General features: G+C 39.5%; 1 long non-coding RNA gene across 3 annotated transcripts; it reads right to left on the minus strand.

The window, feature by feature from the left end:
- Positions 1–4,956: 4,956 nt before the first annotated feature.
- On the minus strand, positions 4,957–9,651 carry LOC114571309 (uncharacterized). 3 transcript variants are annotated; one of them, XR_003694632.1, is made up of 4 exons: positions 9,605–9,651; positions 9,063–9,204; positions 6,636–6,691; positions 4,957–5,856 (listed from the first exon to the last, which is right to left on the minus strand). It is a non-coding gene; the product is annotated as an uncharacterized LOC114571309 (long non-coding RNA). The 3 variants fall into 3 exon arrangements; XR_003694630.1 differs by having other exon boundaries at positions 6,636–6,851; XR_003694631.1 differs by lacking the exon at positions 6,636–6,691 and having other exon boundaries at positions 4,957–5,883.
- Between the last annotated feature and the right edge of the window lie 15,240 nt (positions 9,652–24,891).

The following is a 24,891-nucleotide window of genomic DNA, read 5'->3' on the forward strand; positions in this document are numbered from 1 at the left end:
ATGCTCAGTCTGTCTCTCAGCTTTAAGTCCTCTGAGTCATTTCTCTGAAATGACATTTCAACGAGCCAAATGTGATTGGCAGTAGACGTGGGACGTCCCACAGCTGCTCTGCCTGTATTTCCACCATGAACAATCTGGTCTATGTGGAACTGACTGGCTCTGTGCCATCAAACCATCAAACCAGTCCTACTGCCTGAAGATGGAAGAGAACATTCAGCTCAGGGTGTGACAGCAGCACAGGAATGATGATTGATGGGGACATAACAGGTAGATGATCAGTCCAGGAACTAGTTCTGTGTTTGTCACAAGGTTCACCCAGGGGTGCCAGCTGCCAGAAATAGGTCTAGGGCGGGGGGTGGGGGTCTCTAAAGGTCCAAACGCTCTGAAAGTGATAATTGACGCCTCATCTGATGCTTCTATTTGCAGGCATCAGATTTGAACCAGCAGAATGTTAGAAAAGGTCTATTTAGACAAATGGTTAATGTATTACAGACCCCCCCTATCTGTGTGTATGTGTGTGTGTGTGTGTGTGTGTGTGTGTGTGTGTGGGGGGAAGGGGTGTAGACTTTCTCCCTGGACGGACACGGTTGTAAAAACCTCCGTCAACCGTTTTTCACTAGAACATTATGAATATGGAGTTATAGTGGTTGTAATCATAGTCTGAAAAACACTTTCTTGTCTTTTTAGTTTTGGCGCACAACTAGGTGGACTAAAATCTACTGTGAATCTAAACTGATATGTAGCCTGGTGAGACCATCCAGGGGCCTCATTTATAAAACCTGTTACACAAGAAAATGTTGCGTGAAGCAGGGTGAAATTTGTCATCGCAACATTTCTCGCAATAGTCGGAATTTATAAAGAATTTCCATGCGTAAAAAATGTCCCAGTTTTCCGCAAACGTTTGATCACACATGTGATTGTGCGTAATGCTCCCGAGGTTTTGTAGACTGTGTTTTAGTGAACTCCGATGGTCTCCCCGTTTTCCGAACCTAACCCAGTTTTTGTTTCCCTGAACCCAACAATCCGTTCTCGTGGTGCCCGGCAAGGGGCTGCCAGCAACGGGGAGAGGCAGGGGATCCTCCCACACCGTGCAGCGCTGCTCTCCCCTTCCTCTCCCTGTGAAATGCATTGTTTGGTGTGTGTGTGTGTGTGTGTGTGTGTGTGTGTGTGTGTGTGTGTGCTCGTGTGCGTCTGATTGTAGGTGTGTGTGGGAATGTTGTCTTTCTGCACCTGCTATTCCCACACTAACCGGGGATTTCCACTGGATGCGTAACAGCTTCGGAACGGCTGCGGCCGTGACTGACAGCTGTAGTCACGAGGACCCACAAGTTCTCGTGAATTCACGTAGAATAGAACCACAAAACCAACAACAGTTAGTTTCCATCCAGAGGAGTAAAGGGGAAACAGCTCTGTGCTGTGTTTTCAAGGTGTAGTGCAGGGAAATATGATCCGTTGGAGCACGGTGTATTTTATTTTGAAAATTAACCGGATATTTATTTTGTTTATGTGCTCGACTTCCCGCACTATCTGCCGTGTGCTGAATTGCTGCGGAGCTCTCCGGGGTCCGTCAAAAATAGAAGCTCTGCGTATATCTGCTCCGGAGGGCTGCGGACTGACGGAACTGGAACGGAGTCGGGACGCAGACGTTCTACAGTCTGTGGTAATTGCCGGTAAGTTACCAAACTGTTACATTCCAAGCACTTTCACCTGTTTTGCACCAATAATTTTTTTAAACCTTTTTAATAATTGAATTTCCTTGTTTTCTCACAAAAAACGAAAATGATAATATGATCATAAATGTGATCTAACAGGGTTAAATGGCAAATATGAACCATCAATTATGTATGTATCGTTGGTAATTGAGCTAAATCTGTTATATTACATTATTAAGTTTGTGTAACAAAAATATGAACACTACACAAGGGTTAAGGCTTCCAAACAGGATTTAGTTTGGATGTTCTACCTCTGTTAGGAGCACCTCGATCTCACAATCACTGAATCGGGTTTTTCCCCATTTTTCCGTTTCGTGATTGGTGATGAAGGGCTCCTTTCAAGGCTGAAATATTCACTGATTGATTAACATGGACCTTATTAGGACAAATATGGGACCACCTTGGGAGGAGGGTGAGGCTCGTACAGGAACGCATAAGGTAATGCATGTCCTTATTTATAACGAGAAGAGTGTGTACCGGTGTGCGCCGCAATCTTTCAGAATAGAATCTACGCACAGTTTTATTAATGAGAGAGTCCTGATCTGGTGAGCTCCAGTTTTCTCCTCTCAGATCAGTCTGGCATCTTGAGATAGAGAACATTTGGAGCTGTTCTCCAAACGACCGACCAATCAGCGTTGGTTTTGAGGAGGGTTTAGGTGTGACGCAACAAGAAGCGACTGTTCAGTCTAAACAACATGGCAGCTTCCACGGATGAGATGAGCGTAGCTATTGTGCAAGTTTTATCAGAATAATAAAGTATTCCTTCATTGACAGAACAGCAAAAAAAGAAAAATGGCACTTGAGGCTTTTCTCGGAGGAAAAGATGTTTTTGCTCTTCTCCCGACTGGTTTCGGTAAGAGTTTGATATATCAACTGGCTCCGCTAGTCGTGAAGAAAATGGGAAAGGTACGTCATACGCTTTGTTGATCTGATTGGTTGATTATCACCAACATAGGTGGTGATAGACAGATGGTTTATCCAATCAGCTAACCAGGATTTTCGCCCCTTCTCAAAAGTTCTCCAACGTAAAGTCAGATGGATATGCCGAGCAAATGTGAAGCGATCCATCTGGTGGAGTCAGGTTACCTGATATGTGGGCCGGATTAAAATCAGCGAGGACCCGGATTGGGCCCACGGGCCTCGAGTTTGACACACGTGGTATAAAACAAGCCCCGGTGTCTTCATCACCAGCTGCATGATGCTCTTTACATAAATGCAGAGTTTTCACCACATTATAAGATTTAGGTCCAATAAATATAACTAAGAGACTTTTCTAGAGACTAGTTGAGTCAGTTAGGTCGGTAGAAGTTTACCTTATGTATCTACATAAGAATGTCACGACAGTGTCATAGAAACATGAACCCTAATTCTAACCCTAACCTGTCATGACAAAAACTGAAAGAAGCATTATATCATGAACATTTATGGCCTATAATAGTTGTGGAGGTGACCTTTTATCTAAGGTTTTTAATTTCCCGCTGTCCTTCCGGTCCAGTGGTTCTTTTAACCTTCTTTTAATATCTGTCCATCTTTTAAACAGCCCCCTCTTTTTTAAGTAACCGAACCCGTTTTTTTAAGGAGTTCTTTAAAGTGTTTTATTCCCACCAGTGGTCCCCTTGTGCCTGTGCCCCTCGTAGCACCCATGCTAGGCGCTGCATTTTAACCCAGACCTAACCTGTCATGACAAAAACTGAATGACACTAAAAGAAGCATTATATCATGAACATTTATGACTTGTTTATTATGTTTATGACACGTTCATGACAGTGTCATGTCACTCTTATATAGATACCTTCAAGTAAAGTGTAACCGTTTGGTCTTTAAGCTCTTTGAGTGTTTAGGTATATATTATATTATATTATTATTATTATAACTTTTCCAACGTTTCAGACACAGATATGGAGATAATAATGATCCAAAATAATGTGAAAAAGAGACACAATACTCCCACAAAGACACACTAAATGTAACATTATCTTCCTTTATTATTATTTAGAGAACAGTCTGTAACAGATGTGATTAAAATGTAGCAAAGTACAATACTTCAAACAGAACGTACTGAAGTAACAGTAAAAGTACAGGTTTTAAAAACTACTTTATAAAGTAAATGTAGAAGTACACAAAAGACTACTTAGTTACATTAATGTGAGTAAATGTAATTAGTAACTTTCCACCTCTGCAATTAACTGGTAATAAAGAACAAATGAACATAACATGAACGCTTTTTCATATAAAAACATAGAATATGATGAACAAGAAAACAGAACCGGTATCTTTTCATTCATTATCAGCTGGAAACATTTAATTTTAACCTTCTACTTGAAACTGCCATATTGATGGCCCAGTTTTCCTTATTATAAAAATGTTGAACATCAACCCAAATATTCTAATATACATATACAGTGAAAGAACAAACATATTGTTTCTTCTTGTAGTTCACATAAATTGCAAAAATATTCAATAAGTTTGAATCTCTTTTTTATGGCGTCAGGATTATGTCATATCTCACGATCGCGATGAAACATGCTCGCCACACTTTACTCTTCAGGCACCAATTCAACAATTGAGGAAGCTCTGGAGAAGAATGGCAGCTGTACGTATTATACCAAGCAGCACATGCACAGATCAGCCACCACCAGTCTTTGACTTCTTCCTTCATCCTTTAAGAGTCCTCAACAACCTTCTGACACACATCAGCCAAAATGGGGATTTCTCTCTCCCTCTCTTTTATCTTCAGAAACTTGTCTCAGTGTCCCCTGACACAAAACTAAAAAATATCTTTAAGAGAGTCTTTCAGGTTAGATGCAGGCAGAAAATAGCTGAGATTCATGACTTTGTTTACTTTTAAAATAAAGTTTCTCCTCGACAAAAGTGCAAGTATAATACAGTTGGGAAATTTCCATAACATTGTAGGACTATACCACCACCCTGTGGGGGCTGAACCGGAGCTAACTAGATTTGTGACAGGGCTATAGTCCTGGTTTGCCCCGGTATAGTCTATATCCACGAGGTTCCACTTCCAGGATTGCTCTGGTACGGTGCCATCTGAAATTTCTCCCGGATGTGCTGAGTTTTCTGTTCCACGACTAAAACTACTTTTGAACGTCCACGTTCCACCAAAACAAGTTCCTTCCTGAGACTATTTAGCAGAGGCACTGTGGCTCCTTGTGGAGCTTAGCCCTGCCCATGATGATTGTGATTGGTTTAGAGAGATGCCAATAAACCAGAGCACATTGTCCTCCCATCCCAGAATGCTGTGTGGACTAGCCAGACCCTCCTCCGCAGCGCTGTAGAGGAAGGTCTGGCAAAGCGAGACTAGCCCCGGTGTAGCACCATCATTGGTTACATGAGAAACTGCAGTTTAACCTGGTCTGAGTCCAACACAGTTACATCATGTTCCAGTCAGAACTATAAGCCAGAGTTTGTTTTTTGATAATTAGGACCAGAGGAATATATGTGTCCCAAATTATAAATTTTCAATCTCAAACTGCAGATTTAGTGAGAACTTATGGATAAATAAGGCCTTTTCTACAAACTGCAGCTTCTATCTTTACTATTCTGTGAAGTCTTTGAGTTCTTTCTTCATCTTTTCACAGTCCTCAACCACCCTGCTACACAGATGAGGCAAAATCATGATTTCTCTTCTATCTTCAGAAACTCGTCTCAGAACACTCTGACACTCCTCCATGTCTGTCAGAGTGATTCCAGCCTGAAGTTCAGCTGATCTTTGCTCCAACTCCTCACACGACCTCTTTATTTCTTCCAGGTCCTTCTTCAGGGGTTCAATGATCTCCATGAAGTCTCTCTCAGCAGCAGGTGCTCCTTCTGAGGTAGACGCCATCATGTCTGAGGATCTGATTTCTCTATCAGCAATCTTTTGGAACTCTCCAACAATCTGTCTCATCCTGCTATCACTGCGGTCAAAATCTTTGATGAATGAAGCTGAATGATTTTTGAGTTTGTTCATTAATTCAGACAGATCAGGAGGGAGGGCTTTGCTTTCTCTTCTTGGTGTTGACCCTGTAGCCCCCATGCTATCTGTTGTTGGTGTTGACTTTGAATTCCCCATCTCCAGGTCTCCTGGTCCTCCTGAAGTGTTGAGATCTCCTCTTCAGAGTGATGAAGAAGCTGACCTTAAATCAAACTGTGATCTGATGTGATCAGAAAGGTTCTGTGGAGACAGGAAGAGACACACATCATCAGAATAAACACACACACACACACACACACACACACACACACATGTTTCTTCCCAGCTCCACTCAGGTACATGCTGCTGCAGGTGGGAGGAAACTCTAACTTCTCTCCATTCACACCAACAGAACTTCTCAACATTACAGCTTTTAAAAGATACAATTGATTTATTTCAGAGTTAGTAGGATTCATATACAGTTTATATAATGAAATCCTTCCATGAACTCACATGAACAATAATACTTTAGTTCTCTGGTTTAATATAATATATAATCTCACAGTGTTACACAGAGTCAGACTATCTCTCTTACTTGATGGTTATTCAGCTCAAAGGTCATTTTATCTCTGAACCATGTGATCCTGGTTCATACACAGAGAGGAAAAGTACCTTTATAATCCTGCAAAAACTAATTCATGTGGTCTTACATTTACTCCTTAAAAAAAAAAGAAAACACTTTAAAATAGAAACATAAGACAACAGGAAGTTCTGACAAGTAAAAGGCAATTCATAACATAAAATGTTGCATAAATATGTAACATGGTTCTCATATAATCCTTCCTAAACTAATCTAGTGTGTGTGATATGTGGAGAGTTTCCAGCCTCTTCTTTAGAAACCGTGTTGGGTCAACGTGAACAAATCCTGAACATCTAAGATCAGCTACGATAGATCACCTTCATCTTTACATTATTACAATCAGATCATCATCAAGAGGTTTAGTGGTTCTTACCTGTTTACAAGTAAATCAGCTCTGAGAGATCAGTCTGTCCTGTCAGCATCACGTCTCTGAGTTGAAATCACATGTTCAGAGAAACCAATCAGACAGCAGCGTGTGAGGACTGTAGCTGATTAACTTTTCACTGAAGGTTTAGACAAACTGAGATGACTTTAGATGACTTTAAGCTGACTTCAAATCAAACTGTGATTTTATGTGATCAGAAAGGTTCTGTGGAGACAGGAAGAGACACATCATCAGAATAAATACACACACACACACACACACACACACACACACACACACACACACACACACACACACACACACACACACACACACACACACACACCGGTGTTTCCTCCCAGCTCCTCTCAGGTACTCTCTGCTGCAGCTGGGAGGAAACTCTAGCTCCCCTTAGATTTCTGACATTTAAAAACTCTCTATTCCTTTCAGATTAAAAGAAAACTCTGAGTTAGAGCAGCAGAAGAAACTAACCTCAGCCAACATCAACAATAACACTGATCTGATATTCAATATGTTGGACGATCGGTTTAATATTTAACTTTGGATTCTTGGACTGAGAATTATTTTATTGAAGCGGTAAATCCCTGAGCCCTGAGATACAGTAAAGGTAGTACTCGTCTTACAGTCTCAGCAAAGTCCTAAATATGATTGCAACATTTTACAGAATGAATCCAATTAAACATTTTCTCAATTAACAAGAACATATGAAACATGAAAACAGAAAAAAAACATAAATATACCAATATATTTAAAAACTACAACTCCCACTAGAGACGTGGCCCAGAATATGTTCCAAAGCTGGTTCACTTGTAGTTCTTCCGGGGTGGGTGGGAGGACGTGTTGGGCTCCAGGAGAGAGACCAGGGCAGGTGTGGAAGTGACCTTTTATTTAAAGTTGTATTCTCCAGCTGTCCATCCTGTCCAGTGGTTCTTTAACCTGCCTTTAATATCTGGCCTTCTCTTATATAACCAAACTCGGTTTTCTAAGGAGGTTTTTAAGTGTTTTAATCACACCAGTAGTCCCCTTGTGCCCGCCCATCGCAGCGGCCATCTCGGGCATTGTGTTTTAACCTGAACCTAACCCTCCCCAACCTAACCCTAACCCTCTGAACCCTCCCCAACCTAACCCTCCCCAACCTAACCCTAACCCTCTGAACCCTCCCCAACCTAACCCTCCCCAACCTAACCCTAACCCTCTGAACCCTCCCCAACCTAACCCTAATGGAGAACTTCAAGTGACGTGCGCTGGCCCGTCCTTCTGCCTTTGGCTTTTAATATTAATCTCACAGACGTCAGATGAAGTTGGGGAGACCATCAAGATAATGTTCTCATTCCATAACCTCAACCTAACCCTAACCCCGAACTAACCCAAACCCCATACCCCTAACCCCTAAACCAAACTCTTAACCCCAAGCCATCGAGATAACTTTCTCATTCCATAATATATTATTATGCATTATCTCATTATCATTGAGGTAGTGATAGAAGCTGCAGCATGAAGAAAAGGCCTCGTTCACAAATACATACACAACTAGTATCACATAACGGAGGTTTAGTTTCAGAATTAAAATCTGTATTTCAGTGGAGTGACATGTTCTTTTTTCAGTATCTGACCCAATAAAAACTGATATTTTATATTTTTGACTGTTGTTTTAATATTTAATCTCACTCACTGTTGGACTGCGATACTGAAGTTATTTTATGGAAGCTTTAAATTCATGTTTATAGGTTTGAAACCGCACAAATATGACCTGTCAAACTCTGATATTAATGAAAGATTAGCGCCTTCATTTAGCCTATAACACCCACCACACAGACAGATTTAGAGTGAAAAAATATACATCCATTCACTTATTTAATTACAATTTCTTATTAAAATTCATAAATCCCCCACTCAAGCTGAGACTTTTCATGCACCAGCTCTTCTGACTCTATCTGTACTCTTCTGTATCATTCTGACTCCATCAGCGATCTTCCTAAACTCTCTAACAATCTGTCTCATCTTCTGTTCACTGCTGTCAAACTCTCTGATGAATGAAGCTGCATGTTCTTTGAGTTTGTTCAATAAAGGACAATTCTGGTGCAAAATGACCCTAGAGGTTAATAACATATGTGTACCGAGTCAAACCATTCTCTGGGATCTGTTTTCATGCTAATCGAATGTGTCTCTAGCTTGAAACATGCTAGTGAAAACTGCTGATTAGCTTACACACTTGTATTCAGGGCATAGGGAAAGTAAAACAAATTGCTATTTTATACCACCAACAAGGCTCCAAATATCACCAAACTTCAACGGTAAGTTTACACGATAATGAGGGTCCCTACATGTCGATTGGTCCAAGACGGTGCTCGCATGTAAACATGAACACTACTGTCTTTACAATCTATCTTTTTAATAAACTGTCTGTACACTTACAAAGTTCTCATTATGCTCCCTTTACTCCCCCTTCTTCTTGGTGTTGAAGCCATCTCCAGGTCTCCTGGTCCTCCTGAAGTGTTGAGAGTGATGAAGAAGCTGAGTTTTAATCAAACTGTGATCTGATGTGATCAGAAAGGTTCTGTGGAGACAGGAAGAGACACACATCATCAAAATAACACACACACACACACACACACACACACACACACACACACACACACACACACACACACACACACACACACACACACACACACACACACACACAGGTGTTTCCTCCCAGCTCCACTCAGGTACACGCTGCTGCAGCTGGGAGGAGAACTCAAACTTCTCTCTCATTCACACCAACACAACATCTAAACATTACAGCTTTTAAAAGATACATTTGGATTCATGGAGAGTTTCCAGCCTCTTCTTTAGAAACTGTGTTGGGTCAACATGAATAAATACTGAATAATCTAAGATCAGCTACGTTTGATCACCTTCATATTTAAATTATTACAATCAGATCATCATGAAGAGGTTTTAGAGGTTCTTACCTGTTTGTTGATGCAGGTACAGCAGCTCTGAGCGCGCTCAGTTTCTCTGAAATCACATGACCATAGCAACCAATCAAACAGCAGCAGCGTCTCACCTGTGAGGACTGTACTGCCCTAACTCACCAGAGTGTGAAACTGAGAAAAATGACTTTAAAGTTATCTTCATGTCCTGACAATTGAGCCATATGTATAATATTGTAGTTTTCACATTTTGTAGTGTATACCTGTATTAATCTACCTACAAAAAAAATGTTGAACTCACATTTGACCTTTGACCTTTTTTCGGAAGTTACTGTATTCTGCCTTATTCTGACTTTGCCCACAAAATGACAATCAGTCATACCAAGACCTTAACTTCTATTTTATAGCACAATGTTATGATAACAATGATAACTTTTACTTAAAATGTAAGCAATATTTACCATATTGGACTCACTATGATAAAAATGGCTTCACATGTATGAACATCATATGGAAATGATATATCAATACGTTTTTTTCTGTATTTCATACTCATACTACCACACAGGCAGTCGCATGATTGATTCACACACTCTCTCTGACAGATGTCAGACTTAAGAATGTTTTGATATTTTAATGCATATAAAGCATGTTCTTCTGTTTGGATATGAGGCACTAATTTAGACTCACTGCAAGAATGAAGACTGAACATAAAGATGCCGTTCACGTGCATATTAAGTAGCCACCTTGGTTTGTTTTGGTCTTATGATACATCCATAGATGCTCCGCTGAGAGGATGGTTACTTTAGACAGCAGTTAACTTCACAAGAATTTGTCCAAATTTCAAGATTTGTGACAAACTAAGATAGTTAGACTACATACCGACAGCTTTTGTTTTAGCTTGTTTGTCAAAATTCGCTATTGAGAGTAGAGTAGAGCTGTGTTTGTGAAAACAGCGTGGTGGACTGCCCAGACAGATCAGATTGAAATATATCTCTTCCTACATGTTTTTGTCTGTAGACAGGTGAGTGGGTATTGATACGTATTTACTTTTAGGTTTTATTGTAGCATACTTACAGTAATGAGCGTAGCGCTATCTTTCCCAGTCAGGTACATGTGCTGCATGTCAGCGTCTTCCTCTGCTGTGTGTGTGTGTGTGTGTGTGTGTGTGTGTGTGTGTGTGTGTGTGTGTGTGTGTGTGTGTGTGTGTGTGTGTGTGTGTGTGTGTGTGTGTGTGTGTGTGTGTGTGTGTGTGTGTGTGTGTGTGTGTGTGTGTGTAGCACATTTACAGAGTACCTTAACTCAATTTGAACATTCTGGAGCGCCATGAAACAAAGACAAAGAACCGTAACTGATGTTACGGTATTCTGCCTTGGCTTCTCTGCGGCTTTTTAAGTTACGGCAAAGACAACACAATTTTCTCCTGAAAACAATAACATTGACTCAAGATATTTGTCCACATGATAAAGCAGATCTTTCAGATGTTCCAAAAATGACAATAAGTCATTTTCTCAAAATTGAGTTATGGTCTTTTCGTTTAGCACGGCAGTGTAGCTGATTAACTTTTCCCTGAAGGTTTAGACAAATGTTTTGAGTTTAGAGAGTTTCTATCCAGGCTTTTATTGTGAAACATGTGCAGGGTTCTATCCAGGCTTTTATTGTGAAACATGTGCAGGGTTCTATCCAGGCTTTTATTGTGAAACATGTGCATCAGATACAGCTGCTGCCATCTTGTGGTGCTGCTACGTTACTACACGGCTCATCTATTCTCAGTTGGCATCACTTTATGTTTCATAGTTCATCAGACTGGTTTTCTCTGCTCTGGATCTGACAGAAACATAATCATGTTTCAGACAGAATTATAAGCAGCAGCATGTTCACAGAAAGTAAATATCATATTAATAACACAAAGGAGTTTCTTCAGATAAACAGGATCAGAGGATCATCTGTGTCCACAATTTAAAATGTGTCCAAAATCTGCAGATTTAGTGGAAATAATTATAATAACATAATTAAACAATCCCTTTCTTCACACTGCAGCGTTTATGTTCACTGTTCTGTGGAGTCTTTGAGTTCTTCCTTCATCTTCTCCAAGTCATCGATGACTTCCTGACAGAGATCAGCTGACTGGATGATGGAGATGTTAACTTTCTGTCCTCTTCAGGGGACGCAGTAGGTTTGAAGACTTTCTTCATAGCAGACAATCCTCCGTCGCTACTTACAGGGATAGACAGAGTCCTCTGAAACTCCTATTGTACTCCTCCATGTCTGTCAGAGTGTTTTCATCCTGATCTCCAGCTGATCTTTGCTCCAACTTCTCACCCGTCCTCTTTATTTCTTCCAGGTTGTTCTTCCCCCTTTCTATGATCTTCATGAACTCTTCTCAGTTCTTCTACTTCATTTACACTTCTATTATCTTTCATATTTTTTTATTGAATTTACCGCCACAGCTCATCTTCCTCCTCCTACTGCTAACATTCCTGCTAGTGCTCCTACTGCTACTACTGACGCTCCTACTGCTGTTAAATTACCCCCCCCAGTGAACGGAGCTGCAAGGACCATGAGTCCTAGTCCTACTATTGCTCCTACTCCTCCTGCTACTGCTCCTGCTACTGCTTGTTCTTCTGCTACTGCTCTTGCTACTACAGCTCTTCCTGCAGCTCCTCCTGCTACTACTGCTAACGCTCCTACTGCTAAGCTAAGCCACCCAGTGAATGGAGATGCAAGGAGCAGGATCACTACTCCTACTGCTGCTCCTACTCCTCCTGCTACTGCTCCTACTAATCTAGCAACATATCTTGCTCTTCTGACTTCATCTGTTCTCTCCTGCACCTTATTGGTTTCAATTATGTTCATTAACTCAGACACATGAGGAGGGAGGTCTCCGTTCTGTCTTCTTAGAAGCATGTCCATCTCCAGGTCTCCTGGTCCTCCTGAAGTGTTGAGATCTCCTCTTCAGAGTGATGAAGAAGCTGACTTTAAATCAAACTGTGATCTGATGTGATCAGAAAAGTTCTGTGGAGACAAGAAGAGACACACACCATCAGAATAAACACACACAGGTGTTTCCTCCCAGCTCCACTCAGGTACACCCTGCTGCAGCATACCTTAGACTTCTGGAGAACTGACTAACTACCAGTTTAACTTAAACACCAGGAAGAACACAGCGTCTCAATCTGTCAACGACAAACTGTTGCGTGTGCTCGTGATGGTGGAAACGACTGTAAAGATAATGTGATTAACAGAAGAGGAGGGAGGTCAGCAGGCCTCTGTGTTCACTTCAGTCTTTATTTGTTATTTAACCTTTATGTAACCAGGTCTGCCGCTGAGAACAGGTTCTCATTTGCAACGGTGATCTGGCCAAGAATAAAGCTTAAACGTGCAAGACAACGTACAGTTTCACATGTGTGTGTGTGTGTGTGTGTGTGTGTGTGTGTGTGTGTGTGTGAGTGTGTTTGTGTGTGTGTGTGTGTGTGTGTCTGTCAGCTGTGTGAGGCGATGCAGGTGTAGCGGCTACTGAGCGTGCTCAGTCTGTCTCAGCTTTAAGTCCTCTGGGTCGTTTCTCTGAAACCACATGTCAACGAGCCAAATGTGATTGGCAGTACGGTTTAGAGGAGACGTGGGACGTCCCACAGCTGACTGGCTCTGTGCCAGCAAACCAGTCCCACTGCCTAAAGTTGGGAGGAACCATTCAGCAGCACAGGAATGATGATTGGTGGAGACATAACAGGTAGATGCTCAGTCTAGGAACTAGTTCTGTGTTTGTCACAAGGTTCACCCAGGGGGGCCTGCTGCCAGAAATAGGTCGGGGGGGGTCTCTAAAGGCCCAAACTCTCTGAGAGTGATAACTGACGCCTCCTCTGATGCTTCTATGATGCACTGCAGGCATCAGATTTGACACCACAGAAGCAGCAGTATGTTAGTAAAGGTCTATTTAGACAAATGGTCAGTATGTTACAGACCCCCCCATCAGTGGGGGGGGGGGGGACTTTCTCCCATGATGGACACGGTTGTAAAACCTCCATCTACCCTGCAGTCACTTTTCACATCTTACTCAACACGGTGAACACCTACTGTTGGGTTGCTGTTACCATGGCTGCAGCACGTTGTTGTTACACATTTGTGTTTCATGTCTGACAACGAAATGTTAAGTTATCAACAACACACAGGCCAAAATTATAATATCCTTCATTTCACATTCTATCGTACATTTTTTATTTAATTCAGTAAATATATTACATATTGGATGTTTATGTAAAACTAGTAACTAAAGCTGTAACAGATGAATGTAGTGGAGTAACTAAAGTAACTAGTAACTAAAGCTGTAACAGATGAATGTAGTGGAGTAACTAATGTAACTAGTAACTAAAGTAACTAGTAACTAAAGTAACTAGTAACTAAAGCTGTAACAGGTGAATGTAGAGGAGTAACTAAAGTAACTAGTAACTAAAGCTGTTACAGATGAATGTAGCAGAGTAACTAAAGTAACTAGTAACTAAAGCTGTAACAGATGAATGTAGTGGAGTAACTAATGTAACTAGTAACTAAAGTAACTAGTAACTAAAGTAACTAGTAACTAAAGCTGGAACAGATGAATGTAGTGGAGTAACTAAAGTAACTAGTAACTAAAGCTGTAACAGGTGAATGTAGCGGAGTAACTAAAGTAACTAGTAACTAAAGTAACTAGTAACTAAAGTAACTAGTAACTAAAGCTGTAACAGATGAATGTAGTGGAGTAACTAATGTAACTAGTAACTAAAGTAACTAGTAACTAAAGTAACTAGTAACTAAAGCTGTAACAGGTGAATGTAGCGGAGTAACTAAAGTAACTAGTAACTAAAGCTGGAACAGACGAATGTAGCGGAGTAACTAAAGTAACTAGTAACTAAAGCTGTAACAGATGAATGTAGTGGAGTAACTAATGTAACTAGTAACTAAAGTAACTAGTAACTAAAGTAACTAGTAACTAAAGCTGGAACAGATGAATGTAGTGGAGTAACTAAAGTAACTAGTAACTAAAGCTGTAACAGGTGAATGTAGCGGAGTAACTAAAGTAACTAGTAACTAAAGCTGTAACAGGTGAATGTAGCGGAGTAACTAAAGTAACTAGTAACTAAAGCTGTAACAGATGAATGTAGCAGAGTAACTAAAGTAACTAGTAACTAAAGCTGTAACAGATGAATGTAGTGGAGTAACTAATGTAACTAGTAACTAAAGTAACTAGTAACTAAAGTAACTAGTAACTAAAGCTGGAACAGATGAATGTAGTGGAGTAACTAAAGTAACTAGTAACTAAAGCTGTAACAGGTGAATGTAGCGGAGTAACTAAAGTAACTAGTAACTAAAGCTGGAACAGATGAATGTAGCGGAGTAACTAAAGTAACTAGTAACTAAAGCTGTAACAGATGAATGTAGCAGAGTAACTAAAGTAACTAGTAACTAAAGCTGTAACAGATGAATGTAGTGGAGTAACTAATGTAACTAGTAACTAAAGTAACTAGTAACTAAAGTAACTAGTAACTAAAGCTGGAACAGATGAATGTAGTGGAGTAACTAAAGTAACTAGTAACTAAAGCTGTAAAAGATGAATGTAGCGGAGTAACTAAAGTAACTAGTAACTAAAGCTGTAACAGATGAATGTAGCGGAGAAACTAAAGTAACTAGTAACTAAAGCTGGAACAGATGAATGTAGCGGAGTAACTAAAGTAACTAGTAACTAAAGCTGTAACAGATGAATGTAGCGGAGTAACTAAAGTAACTAGTAACTAAAGCTGTAACAGATAGTAACTAAAGTAACTAGTAACTAAAGCTGTAACAGATGAATGTAGCGGAGTAACTAAAGTAACTAGTAACTAAAGTAACTAGTAACTAAAGCTGTAACAGATGAATGTAGGGGAGTAACTAAAGTAACTAGTAACTAAAGTAACTAGTAACTAAAGCTGTAACAGATGAATGTAGTGGAGTGACTAAAGTAACTAGTAACTAAAGTAACTAGTAACTAAAGCTGTAACAGATGAATGAAGTGGAGTAACTAAAGTAACTAGTAACTAAAGCTGTAACAGATGAATGTAGGGGAGTAACTAAAGTAACTAGTAACTAAAGTAACTAGTAACTAAAGCTGTAACAGATGAATGTAGCGGAGTAACTAAAGTAACTAGTAACTAATGCTGGAACAGATGAATGTAGTGTAGTAACTAAAGTAACTAGTAACTAAAGCTGTAACAGATGGATGTAGCGGAGTAACTAAAGTAACTAGTAACTAAAGCTGGAACAGATGAATGTAGTGGAGTGACTAAAGTAACTAGTAACTAAAGCTGGAACAGATGAATGTAGAGGAGTGACTAAAGTAACTAGTAACTAAAGCTGTAACAGATGAATGTAGCAGAGTAACTAAAGTAACTAGTAACTAAAGCTGTAACAGATGAATGTAGTGGAGTAACTAAAGTAACTAGTAACTAAAGCTGGAACAGATGAATGTAGTGGAGTAACTAAAGTAACTAGTAACTAAAGCTGGAACAGATGAATGTAGAGGAGTGACTAAAGTAACTAGTAACTAAAGCTGTAACAGATGAATGTAGCAGAGTAACTAAAGTAACTAGTAACTAAAGCTGTAACAGATGAATGTAGTGGAGTGACTAAAGTAACTAGTAAATAAAGCTGTAACAGATGAATGTAGCGGAGTAACTAAAGTAACTAGTAACTAAAGCTGTAACAGATGAATGTAGAGGAGTAACTAAAGTAACTAGTAACTAAAGCTGGAACAGATGAATGAAGTGGAATAAAAAGTATAATATTTCTCTCTGAAATGTAGCAGAGTAGAAGTAGAAAGTTCCATCAAAAGAAAAAACTCATGTAAAGTACAAGTACCTCAACATTTGGACCCAAGTACATTACTGGAGTAAATATACTTAGTTACATTCCAGTGCTGGTGTTAAGTTTGCAAAAATGTAAATAATTATTTGTGTGAATGACCAAACTGTATTCTATATATTGACAGAAATGTTATATAATCTGATTCAACTGTGTTGTGATATATGTTGTAATGGTGTATTTGGAGCAGAGCAGGGTGTGTCTGGGCTGGGAGTCTCTAACCGTGTCTCGGGACCATGGAGACGCCTGAACAGGGAATCTAAATAACAAAGGAGTATCAGAGTATCTCTCTGTTTGAACTTCACTTCTCTTCTTGTCCAGTTTCTAACTTTGTATTCAGATCAAACGTAAAGAGCAATAAGAAGCTCTGGGTTTGTTTTAATCACATGACTCCCTCACCAGGAAACATTTAGTTGTGTAACTTTGGACAGACAAACAACCAGTTAAGTCTGTTACAGCCTTTTTCTTAACAGAAACGCCTTTAAGCATATGTTGTGTGGATATATATATATATATATATATATATATATATATATATATATATATATATGTGTGTGTGAATGTTGTTACCTGTGTGTCTGTCAGCTGTGTGAGGCGGTCCAGGTGAAGCAGCTACTGAGCGTGCTCAGTCTGTCCCTTATCTTTCAGTCCTCTGAGTCATTTCTCTGAAATCACATGACCAGAGAAACCTGTCAAACACCTCCCCTTTTTCTGTTTTTTCTAACCTTTATTTATCCAGGTCAGTCTGTTGAGAACAGCTTCTCATTTGCAACAACGACCTGTCACACTCACACAGCCTCTGTGCTGGGAGCGTAGCCACGTACCATACCATATCTAACCGAGTCTCGGGACACGTAGAAACGCTGCTCTCTCTGTTTGAACTTCACTTCTCTGCTGGGGAAGTTTCCTTCTTTATATTCAGATCCAACGTAAAGAGCAATAAGAAGCTCTGGGTTTGTTTTCATCACATGACTCCCTCACCAGGAAACATTTAGTTCTGACGTTTTGGGAAAAGTAACAACCAGTAAAGTCTGTTACAGCATTTTTCTTAACAAAAGGTATTTATTATATATATATATATATATATATATATATATATATATATATATATATATATATATATATATATATATATTGTTCTCAATCGACTTACTGGATACATAAAGGTTAAAAAAGGTGTATATATATATATCCACCTTTTTTTTAACCTTTATGTATCCAGTAAGTCGATTGAGAACAACTTCTCATTTGCGACGACGACCTGTCACATTCATACGTGGAAGCTGCCCAGTACCACCCCAGTCTCCACTGAGCGGTTGAGGTTAAGGGCCTTGCTCAAGGGCACCTCAATGGTGGTTATGAGGGAGGGACAAGTGCTGCTCTTTCACTTTCTCCACCCAGATTTAATCCTGTTGATCTGGGGATTGAACCTCCAAAACAGCTGACTTTAAAGATTAATTTATGTTTAATTATTTCACAACATTATGGGATGGAACCCTACAGAGATAGAGCTTTAAGTTTACCATGAAACCATCTCAACACTACATCACCTTGTTTATCTGCTAAATAAAACGTAGTGTTCAACATCTTCCAAATGCAAACGTGAACATATTTGTAACTAAGTTAACTCATAACTTTATGCAGTGTAGATTTGGACATGTGTCGTCAGTGTATTCATAGAGGTCCATTCAACTACCACAAGCCCAATAAAGTTTGATCCACATAGTTCTAGTAATATCACAACAAGATGACATCACACATAACCATTTTATATCTACAACTAGTTCAAGTTCAAGTTTATTCTCATGTGCATTTAAAAGTATAAAGTACACAGAGAATGAACACTATGAATATATAAATATGATTTAAATTATATATAATAACATTAATTTAATTATGTGGTACAATCTAATATGTTGTAATAATTATGGCTGCCCAATTAATCATAATTTTATCGAAATCGACTAGTGCAATATTCAAATCACAGGGGGCGAAATATTTGTTAAAGGCAGAATATGTGTAAAACCATTCTGACTGAAGTATTGTGGAGCTGCAGGGACGTCCCGGCCTAAACATCCTCTCTGACAAAGAAAAACCTCTTAACTCACCGCCCCACGTAGGCTGGGTTCTCTGCAGCGGCGCGGGTTAGAATCCCACCTGTGGTTCTTTGCTGTGTCTCATCCTCTCATCTCATGTGTCTATCGCTCTCTCTCTCTCTCTCTCTCTCTCTCTGTCTGTCTGTCTCTCTCTCTCTCTCTGTCTGTCTGTCTGTCTCTCTCTCTCTCTCATCCTCTCTCTCTGTCTCTCTCTCTCTCTCTCCCCCTTTCATGTCTATCCACTGTCACTATCAAATAAAGGGAAAAATTATCTTTAAAAAAATATATATATATCTAATGTAGGTCTGGTAGGTTTAATAAATTTATATGTCTCATTTTTTTCATTTTCATTGAAAAATACTAAAATGAAAATGATTTATAGTGTAATTATTGCGAGGATGTGTACCAAACAAAGAATTATGTATATATATATATATATATATATATATATATATATACATAATTCTATATTCTATAATATATATATATATATATATATATATATATATATATATATATATATATACATAATTCTTTGTTTGGTACACATCCTCGCAATAATTACACTATAAATCATTTTCATTTTAGTATTTTTCAATGAAAATGAGAAAAATGAGACAAAAATGATTGTTCCCTTCAATATCGTGAATCAAATTACAATCGCAATATCAGTCAAAATAATCACAATCAGATATTTTCTTTATATTGTGGAGCCCTAACAACCCTATAAACTCTCACAGCCATCACAGGAATGGAGAAAAATAAAAACGAGGTTCACTTACCGAATATAATATTCTGCATGTAGTATAAGCAAGCCCCAGTGTATTTATCACCAGCTACAAGATGTCATGAATATATGTGTTATTAACCAAACTAAAGGGAGTTCCATACCTTCTAAAGTAAGAAGCAGCTCAGCCAGGTTCCAGAAGTTTCTCCTTCACAAACTCCTCCTTCTTTCAGAAATCAACAGAAACTGTTTTAGGGCCACATGTGATCACAAGAAGAACCACGACTCCAGAACTACTACAATCAGAATCTCAGCTGATGGTTTTATTAAGCTTTATTAACAACAACTAAAACATGGTAACATCCTTTCATATCCTGACGGTAAGGAAGACCTCTGATTGGCTACAGAAACATTACAATTCAAATATTTGCAGGGCTCTCAAGTTTTGAACAGAGTTCAGAGGGAGATTTTGGCGGCAGGGGTTTGGGTGGGGATGGGGGTCTGATCTGATAAATGACACATAAATTCGTACAAATAAAAAAAATGTTTATTTAATTCAGCATTTCTTTGTGCTGGATAAAATATAATGAAATAGCCTAGGCCAAAGGTTTTCATAATGGGGGCCAGGAGGTTGTGCAGTAAAAATAAAAGGAAAGAGAAAACTAAAAATATTCCAAATAATTATGGGCATTGTTATAAAAGTATTATGGGTAGGCCTATTATAAAATGGGTATCTTTATAAAAATATAAAACTGTCAGAGTAGCCCTGCAGCCGATTCAACATGTAGCTATAATAATAATAATAATAATAATAATAATAATAGGCGCAAAAGCTGTGTTTCCTCTATGTTGATTTCTGCCACCACAGTATCAGAAATAGGGCAGATGCACAACAGGGTTTCCTCTATGTACATGTAGTATATAAAGTCATAATTACACGACTCTACAGAGCCGAGTGCTCTACTGCAGGGGTCTTCAACGTTTTGAAAGCAAAGGACCCCTTAACTGAAAGAGAGATGGCACAGGGACCCCCTGCTACATATATTGTATAAAAGTAAGTTGCATATTATTAAACTGGGCCTATGATAACATGTAGGGCGCTAGAGCCTTTTTTGCCAAGCTATTCAAATAGCCTAATAATTAGTGGCATGCTTTTATAAATCTTATTTTCATGTTAAACATACATGTGGAAAAGTTAATCCTTAGGATTAACTGTATATGTGGATGGCTTTAGTGACTACCTCTCCTATAGGCCAGATAGCCTATCATCAGTGGGGATATATATTTGCTAATACTTTTTAATTTTGAAAAAAACTTTTGAAAATTAACAATAATATGGAGGCCCCCTGCTTTTATTCTGAGGACCCCCGTTGAAGATCCCTGCTCTACTGAACTCAAGCGAACTGTCATCCTCTCTCTCCCCTCAACTGGAACAGTTGACAGGAAGTCATCACTCGCAAAGTCATGGCAACCAGATAAACAACAGGGCGAGTACACCGGAGTACACCTTATATACTGTCTATGGAGTACACTTGTCACTCAATCTCAGGCAAAGTCACAAACAGCGACGAAAGCCGAAACTTAAAATCCACACTCACTCAGCTTGTGCGTAGCAGGCACTAGCGGCGCCAGGATTTAGATTATAGGTGGGCCTCCAGAAAACTGGATGGGCCGATTAAAATAAGCCCAAAAAATGTATTCAGGTTCCCCCTGCATTCAGACAGCCAGACACTAATAATGTTAAGACAGTACTGGCCTTGCTGGTGTGAGGGGGGGGGGCTACGGGAGGACTTGATGGTGGGAGGGCGGCCGAGCAGGACGCTAACTCGTCACTTGTAACCGCGTTACTAAATGGCGGGAGTTCCCTCCTCCTGCTCCTCGCAGCGTTTCTTGCTGATGTTAAATGAAAACAAGCTGCTTCTCTTCTCTTTGCGTTTCATATTAGCTAACAGCTCCACTCTGGGTCTGTCTCATTGAGCTAGCTTGAAAAGCTTGCGCACAAACGTCTTTCATTTTATTGGATCACTTGCTGGTGACGATGCAGCCTGTGGGCGGGGCTTAAGAGTCCATACTTGGGGTAGAAGCCGCTGATTGGCTGAGAAGCTTTCACTCAAAGCTTTCCTGGGTCAAAATGGGCGGGCCCGGACCTAAAATGCCCAATGGCAGCGCCGCGGGTGGCGGCAGGGCGTCCTGAACTTGATTCCTCGACCTGTTCCACTGTTAAAATAGCGGCGCAGCTTGGTGGGCGTTATCCTGGTAATTTCTCTGCGTGAGAAATACAAGGTGTGGCGTGTGAGCGTGTGAACAGGTTGAAATGCGTGTGTCTCACGCTCAATGCGTAAGACTTGAGAGCCCTGTATTTGTCAATGTTCACTTCATGCTTACAACCTTGCTTTAAAAACATCCTGTTTTGCACATTTGCACAACAGGGATATTAGAGGAATATATTCTAGTATGACCACGTGAGGCTAGAGTTCAACAGTCCAACATATCAAATAACATCTGATTCAGTTAACAAAAGTCCAGTATGTTAGATAAATGTTCAAACACTAACAGTCAGTAGTTTCAGTGTGAACCAGTCTTTTTCTTCTCCATGCAGCTTCTATCTTTATTTATCAGTGAAGTCTTTGAGTTCTTCCTTCATCAGATCAAACTTGACAACAACCTCCTGACAGAGATCAGCTGACTGGATGATGGAGTCTGTTAACTTTTTATCCTCTTCAGGGGTCGCAGTGACTCTGAAGACTTTCACATCTATGGAACTCATCACTTTTACAGCTGCAGACAAAACTTCTTCACTCCTTCTTGCCAGTCTCAGAGTCCTCTGTAACTCCTCCATGTCTGTCAGAGTGTTTCCAGTCTGATCTTCAGCTGATCTTTGCTCCAACTCCTCACACCTCCTCTTTATTTCTCCCAGGTCCTTCTTCAGCGGTTCAACCATCTCCATGAAGTCTTTCACCAGCTTTTTCACTTTCTTTATACTTCCGTTCGCTTTCATAGTTTTTATTGAATTTACACCAGCAACCACAGCTCCTCCTGCTACAGCTCCTGCTGCTACTGCTAATGGTGCTACTGCTGCTAAACTCGCCCCCTCAGTGAATGGAGCTGCAAGGACCAGGAGTCCTATTCCTACTGCTGCTCCTATTGCTACTCCTGCTCGTATTCCTAATCCTCCAATAACAGCTCTTCTCTTCTGCATCTTTCTGACTTCAGCGATGTTCCTAAACTCTCCTTCAATCTCTTGCATCTTTGGTTCACTGCTGTCAAACTCTCTGACAAATGGGGCTGCATGTTCTTTGAGTTGGTCCATTAATTCAGACAGATCAGGAGGTATGACTATGCTCCTTCTTCTTGGTGTTGAAGCCATCTCCAGGTCTCCTGGTCCTCCTGAAGTGTTGAGATCTCCTCTTCAGAGTGATGAAGAAGCTGACTTTAAATCAAACTGTGATCTGATGTGATCAGAAAGGTTCTGTGGAGACAGGAAGAGACACACACCATCAGAATAAACACACACATACACACAGACACACAGACACAAAGACATACAGACACACAGACATACAGACACACAAACACACACCCACACACACAGAGACACACACACAGACAGACAGACACACACACACACACACACACACACACACACACACACACACACACACACACACACACACACACACACACACACACACACACACACACACACACACAAGTGTTTCCTCCCAGCTCCACTCTGCAGCAGCTGGGAGGAAACTCTAGCTCCCCTTAGATTTCTGATATTTAAAAACTCTCTATTCCTTTCAGATTAAAAGAAAACTCTGAGTTAGAGCAGCAGAGGAAACCTCAGCCAACATCAACAATAACACTGATCTGATATTCAATATGTTTAATATTTAACTTTGGATTCCTGGACTGAGGATTCTTCTATTGAAGCTGTAAGTTCATGTTGATGAACTCTTATCAGACCTGGTCCTGGTTTATCCAGAGAGAGGAAAGGTAGTTAATGTCTCTCAGTAAAGTCTGAAATATGTAACATGGTTCATATATAATCCTTCCATAACTAATCTAGTGTGTGTGATATGTGGAGAGTTAATAAATATGTAACATGGTTCATATATAATCCTTCCTAAACTAATCTAGTGTGTGTGATATGTGGAGAGTTAATAAATATGTAACATGGTTCATATATAATCCTTCATAAACTAATCTAGTGTGTGTGATATGTGGAGAGTTAATAAATATGTAACATGGTTCATATATAATCCTTCCATAACTAATCTAGTGTGTGTGATATGAGGAGAGTTAATAAATATGTAACATGGTTCATATATAATCCTTCCATAACTAATCTAGTGTGTGTGATATGTGGAGAGTTAATAAATATGTAACATGGTTCATATATAATCCTTCCATAACTAATCTAGTGTGTGTGATATGAGGAGAGTTTCCAGCCTCTTCTTTAGAAACTGTGTTGGGTCAACGTGAACAAATCCTGAATATCTAAGATCAGCTACCATGGTTACATCATCACATCACTGAATATATATTTAGTCTTCTGATGACAGTCACATTTTCATCACGAGGTTTACAGGTTCTTACCTGTTAGTTGATGCAGGTCCAGCAGCTCTGAGCTCTCAGTCTTCACCTCCACACCTCCTCTCTCAGTCTGTCTGATCAGCATCCGTCCACCTGAGTTATTTCTCTGAAATCACATGACCAGAGCAACCAATCAGACTGCAGCAGTCTATCACCTGTGAGGACTATAAAACTCTACTGAAGGTACAGAGAAAGATAAAGAACAATAAAGTTCTCGGATCTGTTGCTGCAGAAACAAGAGTTCAAAATAGAAAAAGGTTTGAAGTGTAGTCAAAGTTAGATTGTCATTAAAAAGCCCAAAAACTATAAGTTAACAACATTCAAACTAGTTTTTGGGCTTTTTAATGACAATCATGATAAATGAGAAGAAAAAAAGTGCACAAAGTGAACAGTTGTGCTCACATTGACTATTTAATATTTAACTTATATTCATTTGATTATCATTGAGGTAATGATAGAAGCTGCAGGATGAAGAAAAGGCCTCGTTCACACAGAAACATTAACTTTAGATCAACTACTGGTATCATGTAACAGAGGTTTAATTATTTAAAATCTGTATTTCAGTGGAGTGACATGTTCTGTTTTCAGTATCTGACACACTAAAAACTGGTATTAGATATGTTTGACTGTTGGTTTAATATTTAATCTCACTCACTGTTGGACTGAGACACTGAAGTTATTTTATGGAGGCTTTAGATTCATGTTTGTTGGTTTGCAACCCAAATATGTCCTGTCAAACTCTGAAATGAATTAAAGATTAGAGCCTTCATTTAGCCTGTAACACCCACCACACAGAGAGTAAAAATATACAGTCATGTAAAATCAATTCATAAATTACCCATGTACATTTGGCAGCAGGTAAACTTTGTGAGCCGTCGACAGTGATGCCAGTAATGCGATACTAGTAACGCGTTACGCTAATCTGACCACTTTTTTCAGTAACGAGTAATCTAACGCGTTACTATTTCCAAACCAGTAATCAGATTAAAGTTACTTATCCAAGTCATTGTGCGTTACTATTTACTTAGTAAAAAAAA

The sequence above is a fragment of the Perca flavescens genome, chromosome 16 (assembly GCF_004354835.1).
Source record: "Perca flavescens isolate YP-PL-M2 chromosome 16, PFLA_1.0, whole genome shotgun sequence".
Taxonomy (NCBI): Eukaryota; Metazoa; Chordata; class Actinopteri; order Perciformes; family Percidae; genus Perca; species Perca flavescens.